The 14,244-nt window shown below is 40.9% G+C and overlaps 1 pseudogene; it reads left to right on the top strand.

The window, feature by feature from the left end:
• Positions 1-9,172: 9,172 nt before the first annotated feature.
• On the top strand, positions 9,173-13,775 carry LOC130848853 (ferritin heavy chain-like; annotated as a pseudogene).
• Positions 13,776-14,244: the final 469 nt, after the last annotated feature.

Genomic DNA, 14,244 nt, shown 5'->3' with positions numbered 1-14,244 from the left:
TGTGATATTTTGTTATAGCAGCCCTAGCAAACTAATACAGGTGGCCAGTAGGCATTTTTAATAGTAAACTCTTACAATTTGAATAGAGATTTCATTCATAGAAACTGCAAAAGTATGTGTTCCCTTTGTTTTAATGCTGTACTTGGTGGGACTTTCCTGAGAATAATATTAAGACTCAAAGTTAGAGATATGATCAAGATGGTGGAGTAGGAGGATGTGCACTCACTCCCTCTTGCAAAAGCACCGGAATTACAACTAACTGCTGAACAGTCATAGACAGAAAGACACTGGAACTCACCAAAAAAGACACCCCACATCCAGAGACAAAGGAGAAGCCTCAATTAGACGGTAGGAGGAGTGCAACCATGTTCAAATCAAATCCCATAAATGCTGGGTGGGTGACTCACAAGCTGGAGAACAGTTATACCACAGAAGTCCACCCACTAAAGTGAGGGTTCTGAACCCCATGTCAGGCTTCCCAACCTGGGAGTCCAGCAAAGGGAGGAGGAATCCCCAGAGAATCAGACTTTGAAATCCAGTGGGATTTGATTGCAGGATCTCCACAGGACTAGGGGAAACAGAGACTCCACTCTTGGAGGACACAAAAAAGTGTGCTCACCAGGACCCAGGGGGAAGGAGCAGTGACCCCAAAGGAGACTGAACCAGGCCTACCTGCTGGTGTTGGGGAGTTGGCTGTGGAGGTGGGGGGCGGCTGTGGCTCACTGAGGAGGCATGGCACTGGCAGCAGGGGTCCTGGGAAGTGCTCATTGGCATGAGCCCTCTCAGGGTCCGCCATTAGCCCCACCAAAGAGCCTGTGGGCTCCAGTGCTAGGTGGCCTCAGGCCAACGACCACCAGGGTGGGAACACAGCCCCACCCATTGGCAGACAAAGAGATTAAAGTTTTACTGAGCTCTGCCCACCAAATTGGATTAAAGTCTTAATGAGCTCTGCCCACCCAGCCCTACCCACCATCAGTCCCTCCCATGAGGAAGCACACAAGAGCCTCCTAGACAGCTTCCTCCACAAGAGGGCAGACAGCAGTATCAAGCAGTATCAGCAGTATTATGTCTTGTGGAACTGAAAACCACAGCCACAGAAAGATAGAGAAAATGAAAAAGCAGAAGACTTTGTACCAGATGAAGGGACAGGATAAAACCCCAGAAAAACAACTAAATGAAGAGGAGATAGGCACCCTTCCAGAGAAAGAATGCAGAACAATGATGGTGAAGATGATCCAGGACTTTGAAAAAAGACTGGATGCAAAGATCAAAAAGTTTACCAAAGACCTAGAAGAATTAAAGAACAAACAAACAGAGATATGCAACACAATAACTGAAATGAAAAATACACTAGACGTGTTGGAGGGATCAGTAGAGGTAGGCAGGACACCGAGGCTTGCAATATGGGAAGCAATGTTTATTGTACTGGTACAGGCCCAGTGGATTCACATCCAAAGACTGAGCCCTGAACCAAAGGAAAGTTTCTCCTTTTATAGACCAGTTCCTGTGCTTTTTGGGAGCCTATAGCTATGCTTATCTATACAGGAGCAAGGTACAGAAGCCAGAGTGCATATGTTAGGTTTTCCCTTATCTCCTTGGCTCAGATGTCTGCGCTGCCCATGGCAGGATCTTGTGAAAGAGGCCATAAGTTACTTATTCCCTGAGGCTTGCATTCTCTTATGTTTGCCTTGTCCTTTCCTGCTTTTGTTATTAACCTGCCTCAGAAGGAACCAATAGCAGCTTAACTGAGGCAGAAGGGCAAATAAGTGACCTGGAAGACAGAATGGTGATAATCACTGATGTGGAAAAGAATAAAGAAAAAAGAGTGAAAAGAACTGAAGACAGCCTAAGAGACCTCTGGGACAATGTTAAACTCACCAACATTCGCATTATAGGGGTCCCAGAAGGAGAAGAGAGAGAGAAAGGACCTGAGAAAATATTGGAAGAGATTATAGGTGAAAACTTCCTTAACATGGGAAAGGAAACAGCTACCCAAGTCCAGGAAGCACAGAGAGTCCCAGGCAGGATAAACCCAAGGAGAAACATACCAAGACACATAGTAGTCAAATTGACAAAAATTAAAGACAGAGAAAAGTTATTAGAAGCAACAAGGGAAAAACAACAAATAACATACAAGGGAACTCCCACAAGGGTAACAGCTGATTTCTCAGCAGAAACTCTGCAAGCCAGAAGGGAGTGGCATGATATATTTCAAGTGATGAAAGGGAAGAACCTACAACCAAGAATACTCTACCCAGCAAGGATCTCATTCAGATTCAATGGAGAATCAAAAGCTTTACAGACAAGCAACAGGTAAGACAATTCAGCACCACCAAACCAGCCCTACAACAAATGCTAAAGGAACTTCTCTAAGCAGGAAACATAAGGGAAGAAAAGGACCTACAAAAACAAAAACAAAACAATTAAGAAAATGTAATAGGAACATACATATTGATAATTACCTTGAATGTAAATGGACTAAATGCTCCAACCAAAAGACACAAACTGGCTGAATGGATACAAAAACAAGACCCATATATATGCTGTCTACAAGAGACCCACTTCAGACCCAGGGACACATACAGACTGAAAGTGAGGGGATGGAAAAAGATATCCCATGCAAATGGAAATCAAAAGAAGGCTGGAGTAGCGATACTCATATCAGATAAAATAGACTTTAAAGTAAAAAATGTTACAAGAGACAAGAAAGGACATTATATAAAGATCAAGGGATCCATCCAAGAAGAAGAGATAACAATTATAAATATACATGCACCCAATATAGGAGCACCTCAATACATAAGGCAAATGCTAACAACTATGAAAGAGGAAATTGACAGTAACACAATCATAGTGGGGGACTTTAACATCCCATTTACACCAATGGACAGATCATCCACACAGAAAAGTAATAAGGAAACGCAAGCTGTAAATGACACGATAAATCAGCTGGATTTAATAGATATCTGTAGGACATTACATCCAAAAACAGCAGATTACACATTCTTCTCACATGCACATGGAACATTCTCCAGGATAGATCACATTTTGGGTCATAAATCAAGCCTTGGTAAATTCAAGAAAATTGGAATCCTATCAAGCATCTTTTCTGACCACAACGCTAAGAGATTAGAAATCAATTACAGGAAAAATACTGTAAAACACACACATACATGGAGGCTATACAATATGCTACTAAATAACCAAGAGATCACTGAAGAAATCAAAGAGGAAATCAAAAAGTACCTAGAGACAAATGACAATGAAAACACAATGATCCAAAACCTATGGGATACAGCAAAGGCAGTTCTAAGAGGGAAGTTTATAGGAATACAATCCTACCTCAAGAAACAAGAAAAATCCCAAATAAACAATCTAACCTTACACCTAAAGAAACTAGAGAAAGAAGAGCAAACAAAACCCAAAGTTAGTAGACAAACTGGGACCTTTGTAGAGACATGGATGGACCTAGAGACTGTCACACGGAGTGAAATGAGTCAGAAAGAGTAAAACAAATATCGTATATTAACACATATATATGGACTATAGAAAATGGTAAAAATCAACCAGTTTGCAAAGCAGAAACAGAGACACAGATGTAGAGAACAATCATATGGACACCAAGTGGGGAAAGCAGGGAGGGTTGGGGGGGAACAAATTGGGAGAATGGGATACCATATTGTACACTAAATATATGCTGTTTATTATCTGTTAACTGTATCTCAATAAAAGTTCTTAAAAAAAAAAAAGACAGAGTTTACATCCATCTTTTCCCATGAGAAAAGAATGCATAATCATTGATGTGGTGGGAATTCCCTGGCAGTCCAGTGGTTAGGACTCCACACTTTCACTGCAGAGGGTGAAGGTTCAATTCCTGGTTGAGCAACTAAGATCCTGCAGGCTGGTGACACATGAGCATCTGCACCCTTTCTCTTTTTAGTCCATGAGACTGAGTCCATGGGGGAGACAGCCAAACTTCAAAACTCCAGCAAATTTAGCTTATAATCCAGACTTAAATCAGTGAATTACATTCTTAGTTCCTCCCCCACCCTTCCCACCAGAATTAGTGGTTCAGGAATAGACAAATTATTCAAGAAAGAGCTTTTCCTGGGACATCTAGAAAGGAGAGCTTGTATTTTCTCTTTGGATCTGAAGCCAAAGAAGCCATAGCTGTTGCTACCATGTTGGTACCATCTTGCTGCCATGTGGAACCCAGGAATGAGATCAACATAGAGGAAAGAAAAATTAATAAATGGAGAGAAATGAAATTCTAACCAAATCATTTCAGCTCTGAATCTTGCCATACCTGATATCAGCACTAACCTAAAATATTTATTTACACAGGCAGTAAATTTCTTACTGCTCTCATTGCACTTAACATTGTAATTGTCAGTATATTTCAACTAGACTGTCAGATTCTTTTTATTTTATTTCTGCATATCTTTTATTGTTTTCTGAAAGCACATTCCCAGAAAATATAAATGAATATAAATATATTTACATCTCTGTTATATTTTACTATTACCATTTTTTAATATTATATTCTGAATGGGAGAAGTTACCATAAAGTAGGCAATCTTAGACAATCAGAGAAAACATGATATAAATGAGAGAACACGTCTCATGATGAGAGAGTCAGAAAACCTGTGTCCCCTTCTCACTTCTACTACCCACTAGCTGTTTCAACATGGGAAGGCCATTTAGACTTTCTGGTTCTCTATTGATTCATATGTAAAATGATAGGAACTCTCCATCTCCAAAAATTCCAGAAAAATATTTATATTTTATGACAAAAACAACAGTTTTAGTTTGACCAATCATCCATTCTGATTGCTTAGAGTGTTGAAAAAACAAGAAGTTTTAAAAATCAATTTCTCATCAGTGGTTTTGGCAATGTGGTATCACAATCAGTGACCTTGGTAAATTAAGTATACTAACAATGATCATAGCATATTACAACTCAGAGAGTAAGATTGAAATAAAGCACTGAGTAAAATAAATAATGTATGGGACAGCATTGGCTTTAATGAGACAAAAGCCCATTGATCTTCCCCATTTCTATCTCTTTCCAGATCCATGAAAAGTTTGAATTACTCTGACCCAGATGTTTAAGATAGAGATCAGAATTTATAAACATTTCCACACAAAACAAAGGATAATCTAAAACTTGTATTTGTTGAACATAGGACAAAATTTTGTATACATTATATAACATTTAGACTGTCAGATTCTTGATTGCAATGACTATGTCTTTTCTGGTCTAATCCTAGCATCTGGCAAAATGCTTGATATATAGAGGGCAAAGTTCATATATTTTTTACTAAATATATGTTGAATTAAGATACTCCGATATTTTAAAGATATCTTAAAGACTTATCCAACTTCCTTCATAATTTTGAGTTTTTACAATATCATGAAGATATTTTCTAGTCTAGGGTGAATGCATGACTCACAGAGAACTCACTAATATCCTCTTAGTATCGTGACTCCATATTTTTGGTGGGTGATATATTTGATACACTTCCAAACACCCCCATAGCAACTGAAGTTTCAAAAATACACTCAAAAGTCAAATTTTCATCCTTGTCAGTTCATATACTATATATCATCTCAGATCAGAAGCCCCGGTTGCAATCTGTTTTGAAAGTCCTTGTTTGCCTTTTGCCTACTTGGAAAGGAATACAGCCTCCAGATTGATGTTATTCATTTGTTCATTCATTCATTTGTTCATTCTTTCATTCATGTGTTCTGTCAATGTATTATCAATCTGCTGCAGTATAACAAATGCCCACAAACTTAGAGGCTTAAAACAATACCACTAAAAGTCACTTGAGTCTATGATTCTATAAGTTGGCAACTTCTACTGAGTTCCCCTGGGAAGTTCTTCAGGTCTCACTTGGACTGTCTCCTGTGTCTGCTGGATTGGCTGGAGGCTAGATAGTCTGTAATGACCTCAGCTGGGACAGCAACAGTCTGCTGTAGTCCATGTGGTGTCTCATTATTTTATCCTGAGTATTAACTCAAGGTTAACCATAAAACATAAAACCCTATATTTGGGGTGTCACAGGGTAGGCAATACCAAGAGAAATCACTGAGAGACTGGACTAAAAATCAAATCTAGATTTAGTGAAGTTGAGACTGTATTTGAAAGGATTATTGCAAGAGAGGGAAATGAACTATTGCAAAATGGGGAGGTAGATTATTACCACAGGGAGAATGTTTTGACCATAAGGTCTGTAAGCAACTCCAGAGTTAGGCAAAAAGAGAAGAGTAAACAAAGCTAGAAAGAGCTAGGTGCAGGGAAGAGGGGATGTGTGAACGGGTGGCACATTCAGGTAGTAGACCAGGGGATATTTTATTCTACCCTGAGGCTAGTTTATTCTCAGGAGTGGATGTATACTGGCTTAGCTTGAGGGTGAGCCAAAGTTTAGGGGCCTGGAGTAAGGAGACAGATTAACAGGAGGAAAAATAATGATTTTAATTATATACTTATGGGACACCCTCAGAGATATGAGACTCAAAAGACAGCCAGAGGATTGAGGTTTATATGCCATCATGAGCTAACAAAAGATTTAGGGATCTGGGGCTTCAAAGAGGAAAAGTCATTTCTTGGTTGGTTGAGAAGAGAAAGTGTTTGGTAAATAAAGTTTGCCCTGCTATTCAGATATGTCTCTCAGGTGAAAAAATTGTCTCTAGTAATAGCTCTCTTCCTGGTATAGGCTCCTTTTCTAATGTAGATTTCCTTTATAAATGTAGATTTCTCTTGAAAAAAACAAAAAACAAGGGTATTTCTACTCTGTTTTCAGAGCTTCTCCTATATCTACAGTTTCTTAAAAATAATACAGTTCAGAAATATCCTTATGCCAAAGAGGCATATTTTGGGATGGCATATTCTGCTACCTTCAAAATGTTAACTTGTTTTTATTATAATAAACTGTAGCACGTCCTATTGTTGTCAAACACAAGTTCATGAGTGCAACACACAGTGAGGCCAGACTGAAACATCAGAGTTTAGAGCAGAGAATGGGTTATTGTAAAGGCCAAGCAAGGAGAAGAGGTGGCTTGTACTCAAAAGACCTGAACTCCACAATGGGTTTCAGAGAAGAGTTTTTAAAGGCAAAATTTGGGGTGAGGGCCAAAGGGTGTCTGACTTTCTTCTGATTGATTGGTGGTGAGGTAACAGGGTGGTGCTCTAAGAATCTTGTGCTCAGCCTGAAGTTACCATCCTTCACCTGGGTGGAGGCCTTAGCTTCTGTAGAAGAACTCAAAGATATGTTTTATGTATATCCCTTGAGGAGGAACTAAGACTCTGCTTTATTGCTGCATTATTGTTTCTCGACTGTTTTTCCTTTGTTTCTGCATTCCCTCACTTCCCTAATTAGTAACTGTTTGAATCTGCCTTTCAGAACGCAGGGAAAGCCTAAGAAGCCTTTTTCCTATAAGCAAGAAAACAGGGAACATGGAAAGGCTTTTGTACCCAGGAGGGCCCCATAGCGTTCTGCTCAGTTTCACTATCTTTTAGGAATGGATAAGTATAATAGAGCCTGGGGAGAAAGTGATCCCTCATTCTGGTGAGAAGAAGGGATCACTTTCTTGTGAAGAAGTCTTGCATGTCAGTGAAGATATGAATATTTCATACATTCCACTGGAAAGAGGCAGGAAAGCCAACTTCCCACAACTTACACTAAGTTAACTGAAGACTTTTTGGTTGTTAGGAGGGAATAATTTATAAGTGTGGACATCCTGATGGCAGTAGGCAGAAAGAGAATGAACTGAGACATTCTGTTAATATCAAAGGAATGTGTGTGGTTGTCTATGGTATGGCCATAGACGTATTAATATGCCAGTGACGTATTAATGACTTAAATGACTGCTAACTTAGGAAGTAGGGACTATTATATGAATTAAGAGCAATCCAGGGCCTTGGTCACAGCATGCTGATAAGACTGGGGTCCAACTGTCCTTGCCACAGCTTGGGAGCAATGGTTCCATGCAAAGAGAGGCAAGCTGAGGGGATCTTGGGCTGCTGCCTCCCCCTACGTCACTGAGAACTCAGCTTTTGCAGCAGGGGTGTCACTCAAAGAGCAATTTGCCATTGTTCCCAAGCCCAGCTCCAGAGCTTGTGATGGGGGAAAATTTGAAGTTTATAACTTTATGCTAGCTCTGTTTCTGAAAAGACTGCTTGCTGTGCTGCAATAAGAACAAGATGACCTAGCTATCCACTGTAACCTTAAGATGTTCTGATAAATATGGAATGTCCTGCTTCTGTTCATGTAAGTTTCTATTTGGAAACCGCCCCCCCCCCCCTTGTGTGTAACCCATAGCAACTCCCTCAGTCTGTAACTGCCCTAATCTATAGTAATTATGTAACTAATCAGTTTGTGCCAAACTCAACTAGAGCCTTGTTTAAACCAACCAATCAGTCTGTGCCAATTATAGCTATATGCCTTAACCTACAAAAGGAAAAGATTCCCCTGAAACGGGGCCCCAGAATTTTGTAGCATTAGCTCGTCTGGGTCCGCCGGCTCAATAAACCTGAGTTCTCCAACCCTCTGAGTGTGGTGCTTGGTCTCTCGCGGGATCGGTTTTCTGCAACATTTGGGCTCAGAAATTTTTCCTGGGAAGACAAGTGGGCCATAAAACAGATAGCTCCTAAACTTTTCCCAAAGGGAATGACTTCATTTGTAACAGAGTTTGGAGAAGTTCAAGCCTAAGGGCCTGAACGGGAGAGGTTGTGGTGAGAGGCATTGGGTAGAGATTCGTGGATTTAAAAAAGGTACAGATCAGAAGGTAGGCTGGTTGGTTTGTGAGAGAGGCCTGAGGAACAGGACAGCTGGGAGGACTCCTTTTGGAGGCAGAAAAAAATACAGAACACTAACTTCAGAAGCTATTTCTTTAAAGGCGGTACAGTTTGATTGGATTAGTTTATAGAGCAATTTATGCCCCAGGACATTGATGAAAAAAATAGAACTCACCAGCAATTGGTGGAGTTGAACATCTGGGTGTGGTCAGGGAAAGAGAGGAAGAAAGCAAGGTCATCCCAGGGTGACTGTGGGCATATCCCAAACTGTCACTCCTTAAGGAGCAATATGAGAGGTTTAACACTGTGTGTGTGTTTGTGTGTGTGTGTGTGCGTGTGTGCAAGTTGGCAGGGAGACCAGACTTCACTAAAATGATCCAGCCAATCAGGAAACAAATTGAGGGGGAGGCACTTGCTAGGCTAGTGTTGCTGCTAGCAATCTGGGCCAGCACGGTGGCCGAACTTAATGTCCCTTCCAAATGTGGAAAAGTTTGGGTAAAAATAAATGACAAATGAGAGGAGAAATAATAGCTGAGTGTAAAGGAGTGTATAACTGGGTTATGCAATGAGAGAAATCTGACCCCAAGAGAGGCTGAGAGCAAGAGAATAATATTATCTCTTAGCATAATTATACCAGATGCCCAGAAGGGCAAAGCTATGTTTGCCAAGACCACCCCTGCTTTTGATACCTGCCAAAGTCAAATGGCAGTCTACAAACCTGAGTCTGGGAGACATTCTGATTATAGGATATGTGTGATGAGCAGGATCAATGTTACTGACTAAATCAAGCCCTAATAATGTTCCGGTATCTTTGACTATTTTTCAGACTCCATCTATCAGTACTATAAAAGATATCACTTGGGAAGGAATTTCTGAGAACTGCTTCCTACTGGAATTTCAGGCCCTATGGTGGATGGTTCCCAGCAGACTGAGTACTGTGTAGCTATAAACCTTAATGAGCAATGCTTAGAAAGGTCCCTGGTTATAATGGACAGAATACAATGGCAGCACGCCCAACATGCCACAGTGTGCTATGCACAAACACAATCACCCTGGTTTTTGTGGATGGAAAGCTATAAGCAGAATGGGGAAAAACAGTGGGTTCCTGTTGAGATTAAAGCAGTGGGCATCATGTGGTGGATCTGAGATCCCCTGGGGAACAGCCCCACCCTTAGACAGGAAGGCTGTGGGAGGACTCATAACATACTCAAGCTAAATTACAGCTGGCTTTGTCCAACTAACCCCATTACGAGGTTCCCAACATTTTTGGGTACAAACTATGTATCCTAACTGCACCCAGGCTGTTAATACAGAGCAGCAGCAACATGCATGGTGGATTAAACAATGGCCCACAAGTCAGAAAAGGGGAGATAGATGTCAGTCTAGGTATACTGGGACAAGTGGAGTTTACTTTTAATAAAGAGCAGCATTCAGAGAAAGAAGATTTATTCACTAGAATAGGTGGATTAGAAGGAGTTCTCTTCCAGGTAGAAGGCAAAGGGTAAGAGGCAGCTTGGGGAGATAAAGAAGCACTAGCAAACTGGATTAGGCCGACTCAACAAATAACGGTCAGTAACACTAGAACCCAGGGTTAGGAAAGGGCCTGCACCACCCTAACCCAACAGGTCCTCTTGACTATTTTAATACAGATGGAGGCTGAAGTGGCCAGGAAGCAATGACCTTCTATCCTAGTCCCTGAGCCTCAAGGGAGCACCTATGGGAATCTTAAGGCCTCTGAGCTTACGGAAGTTCTCTGTGGGCACTCATAATTTACGCCAATGTATAATGACTGCACTTGCTCTCAGAATAAGTTGAAATAAAACATACCCTGCAGCATAGTTATTAGGGATAGGAACTATTCTAAATACTGCTCATGTCCTTCCCTTTGGAGGAAGATAGGCTCTGCTATGTTTATACACAATGAAAACCAGTCTCAGTACAAGCCTACGAGGTGGGAAGGGTGATTGACTTCTCCCTCCATTTAATTTGAATTAACAAAGATAAGACCAAGCCATGGCCTGTTGTAATGATACTTGTCTTTAATAACATCTGTTATATGGGAAAGGCTAAATTCTGTTGGGAACGCAAAGCATACACCCCTGTAATCCTTACCGATTTGTTCTGTGGTGAGGCCGAATTGCACTGACTATATGGCAATGTGGTGTTGCTGGAAAGATTCAACTGCCACATGTCAATGTGTCCTATAATACTGATACTGATCATCAAATGTATTGGGAGATTGAGGTAAAGCCTCCTCAGGATGTAATACCTAAGGAAAATGACTGGCTTAAGGAGGAACTAGATCTAGCTAACCATAAGCTGATTTCTGTGCTAAGTAGTTCTGCACAAGTTTATCGTAAGGTATAAATAGCAATAGATCAAGGGAAAAAATAATCAAACTAGTGCAAGAATATGAAAATGTTTATAATGACTTTATAGGATGAATTAGTTGTTTCTTTAAATCTGTCCCTACCCTCCACTGGCTTCTTCAAATGTTAGGTATATTTGTGTTGGTTCTGTTAAAAATAAACAACAGGTCTGAAATGGAGTCACTTGTGTTAAGGCCCCATGTCAGCAAACCAAGACTTAATACCTAACCTAATTGCAGTTACAACTTCCCCCAGGAGAGTAACCTTTAATGAGTCAACCTGAAATTTCTTGTTAGCTCTGAGATATTTGACCAGTAGTTCCTTCTATTCCCATTAGGAGAGTGGCCTTACCTAAAACAATGCATTCTTTGGTAATAATTTCCTTTTTCTTGCTCCCTCTCTGCCTTAAAAAAACTGAAAACCTTTCCTTTTTCTGCAGCTAGACAAAGCTCCTTTCTATTTGCTAGGTTGGATGGTGCCCATATAATGAATCATTTAATGAAGCCAACTAGATCTTTATATTTCCTCATTTGAATTTTTGTTACTTAACAAAACTATTGATAGAACTGTTCTATGATATAAATGTTACATCAAATGTAAGTGCTTTGATAGGTATTGCAGTAGTCCAACCACAGGTCAGAAAAGAATTTCCAGACATAAGGCAGAATATAAAGAAGATAGGATTTATTAAAGAGAAGGGACATTGCTAGAACAGTGGGCTGACTTCCTGCTAGCCAGACAAGCCAGTGGGTTGCTTGTCTGTTTTTATAGCCAGGGAACAAAGGGACTTGTAAGTCACCTGCTGATTGGGTAGGGTCTGCATGTTTCCAATGTGCAGAGTGGGAGAAGAATGGGATGACTACCTTTCCCCATATGGGATGGGAAAGGAGTGAGGCATGCTGCTTGGGAAGGCTCAGAGATGTTGCAATGGTTGCTATATGATAGAGTGATGAGGGTCCAGTAACTTTCTGTTCTGGCAATGTTGGCCCTTTGCATTTATCTTGTTCTCTGTCCTTGGAGCACACCATAGGTATGATCATTATGCTGTAAGGGTTCTGTGTTCAAAAACTAGGGAGTGGCCTGTGATATTGTGATATAATAAGAAATATATATATTGGTGCTTGTCTGTATTTTCTGCTTCTCAGCCCTCAAAACTCTTGTAATTTCCAAAATGATTAGAGCAGTAGGGGCATCTTTTGTTTTATTTGTTTTTTGCCTTTGATTCCTGCAATAGTTTTAGAGGGATAAAGGTAAAATGGGTGCATTTTGTTATTCACAACAAACCCTTTCAAACTCACCTGAGTTCATGTTAGGAAAATTTTCGAAGAGCTCTACATAAACTAAGGATGGGGACTGGTCGTCAGGGGAACTAACTAGGGTAATTAGAGGGTTGAAAAGCAGGTTGGTGAACAAGAATGCATCCATGTATCAGGAGGGTGGCATACCACAAACTCCATGGGGACAGCAGCTCCTGAACTTGGAACCCTTTAGAACCTTGCTCTACATCTCTCTCCATCGGGCCATTCATTTGTATCCTTTAACGTCCTTTGTAATAAATTGGTAATCTAGTAAGTAAACTGGTTTCCTGAGTTCTGTGAGGTGCTCTAGCAAATTAATCAAACCTGAGGAGGTGGTGGAACCCTGTGATATATAGCCAGCCAGTCCTTCAGAAGCACAGGTAATATGCTGAACTTGGTGATTGGTATCTAAAGCGAGGTGGGGAGAGAGCGGGGGGCAGTCTTGTGAGACTGAGTCCTTAACCTGTGGGATCTGATGTTGACTCCAGGTAGATAGAATTGAATTAAATTGTAGGACACCCAACTGGTGTTGCACAGTTACTTGCTGTGGGGAAAACTCTCAAATTTGGTGACTAAAAGTAAAATAGTACTGAGAATACACAAGTATTCTGTGAGTAGTGAGTAAAGGAAAGAAGGCTTTTCTTTACATAAACAAAAACAAGTAACAGTCTTCGCTGGAGAGTTGCCTCGATTTCCTGCTTCAACAGTGCTTGGAGGGATTCCGCCTCCTCACAGCCTCAAAGTCCTTCACACGCACTCTAGCGCCACCCGCTGTGAGGACCACAGACCCCTCGCAGGTGCACCAGAGCTACTGCTAGGACTTGGAGGCCGCTATCAAGCGCCGGATCAACCTGGAGCTCTACGCTACCTGTCCATGTCATACTAGTTTGATCATGGTGATGTGGCATTGAAGAACGTTGTCAAATACTTTCTTCACCAATCTCATGAGGAGAGGGAGCGTGCTAAAAACTGAGGAAGCTGCAGAAGCAACGAGGTGGCGGGATCTTCCTTCAGGACGTCAAGAAACCAGACCATGAAGATTGGGAGAATGGGCTGAATGTAAGTGTGCTACACTTGGAAAAAAATGTGAATCAGTCATGACTGGAACTGCACAAAATGGCCGCTGATGAAAATGACCCCCATTTGTGTGACTTCATTGAAACCATTACCTGCATGACTAGGTGAAATCCATTAGAGAACTGAGTAACCATGTAACCAACTCGTGCAAGAGGGAGCCCTCCTGATTCTGGCAAGGCAGAGTATCTCTTTGACAAGCACACCCTGGGAAACAGTGACAACGCGAGCTAAGCCTTAGGATGGTTTCCTGTAGCCATGGGGGTGACTTCCCTGGTCACCAAGGCTGTGCGTGTGTGTTTGCGTTACCTTTACTTTTTCTATAAGTTGTACCAAAACATCTACTTAAGTTCGTTCCTTAGAAACATTCCTTCAAATAAAGTAATTTGGTACCCATACCCACTTAATTAAAAAAAACAAAAAAGCAAATAGCAAAAACAGCCCTGGAAAGCGGCTTGGAGGACCAGTATTGCAGTATTGTAGTTGGTGCAATATATTATGAAAAATGTCTATTTTTTCAACAAAAAACTTTGAGGCATGCAAAAAACAAGGAAATTTTGACTTATACATACAACTGAAACTGTCTGTGAGAGTAAGTAGATGTCAGATTTAAGGGAAAAACACTTCAAGGTAGCCATTATAAATATGCTCACAGAACTAAAGGAAAGCATGATTAAAGATGTAAGGGAGATATGAGGACAGT

This window comes from Hippopotamus amphibius, chromosome 3 (genome assembly GCF_030028045.1).
Source record: "Hippopotamus amphibius kiboko isolate mHipAmp2 chromosome 3, mHipAmp2.hap2, whole genome shotgun sequence".
Lineage (NCBI taxonomy): Eukaryota > Metazoa > Chordata > Mammalia > Artiodactyla > Hippopotamidae > Hippopotamus > Hippopotamus amphibius.
The sequence above is the reverse complement of the archived record's forward strand: the minus strand, read 5'-3'. Positions and strand labels throughout refer to the sequence as shown.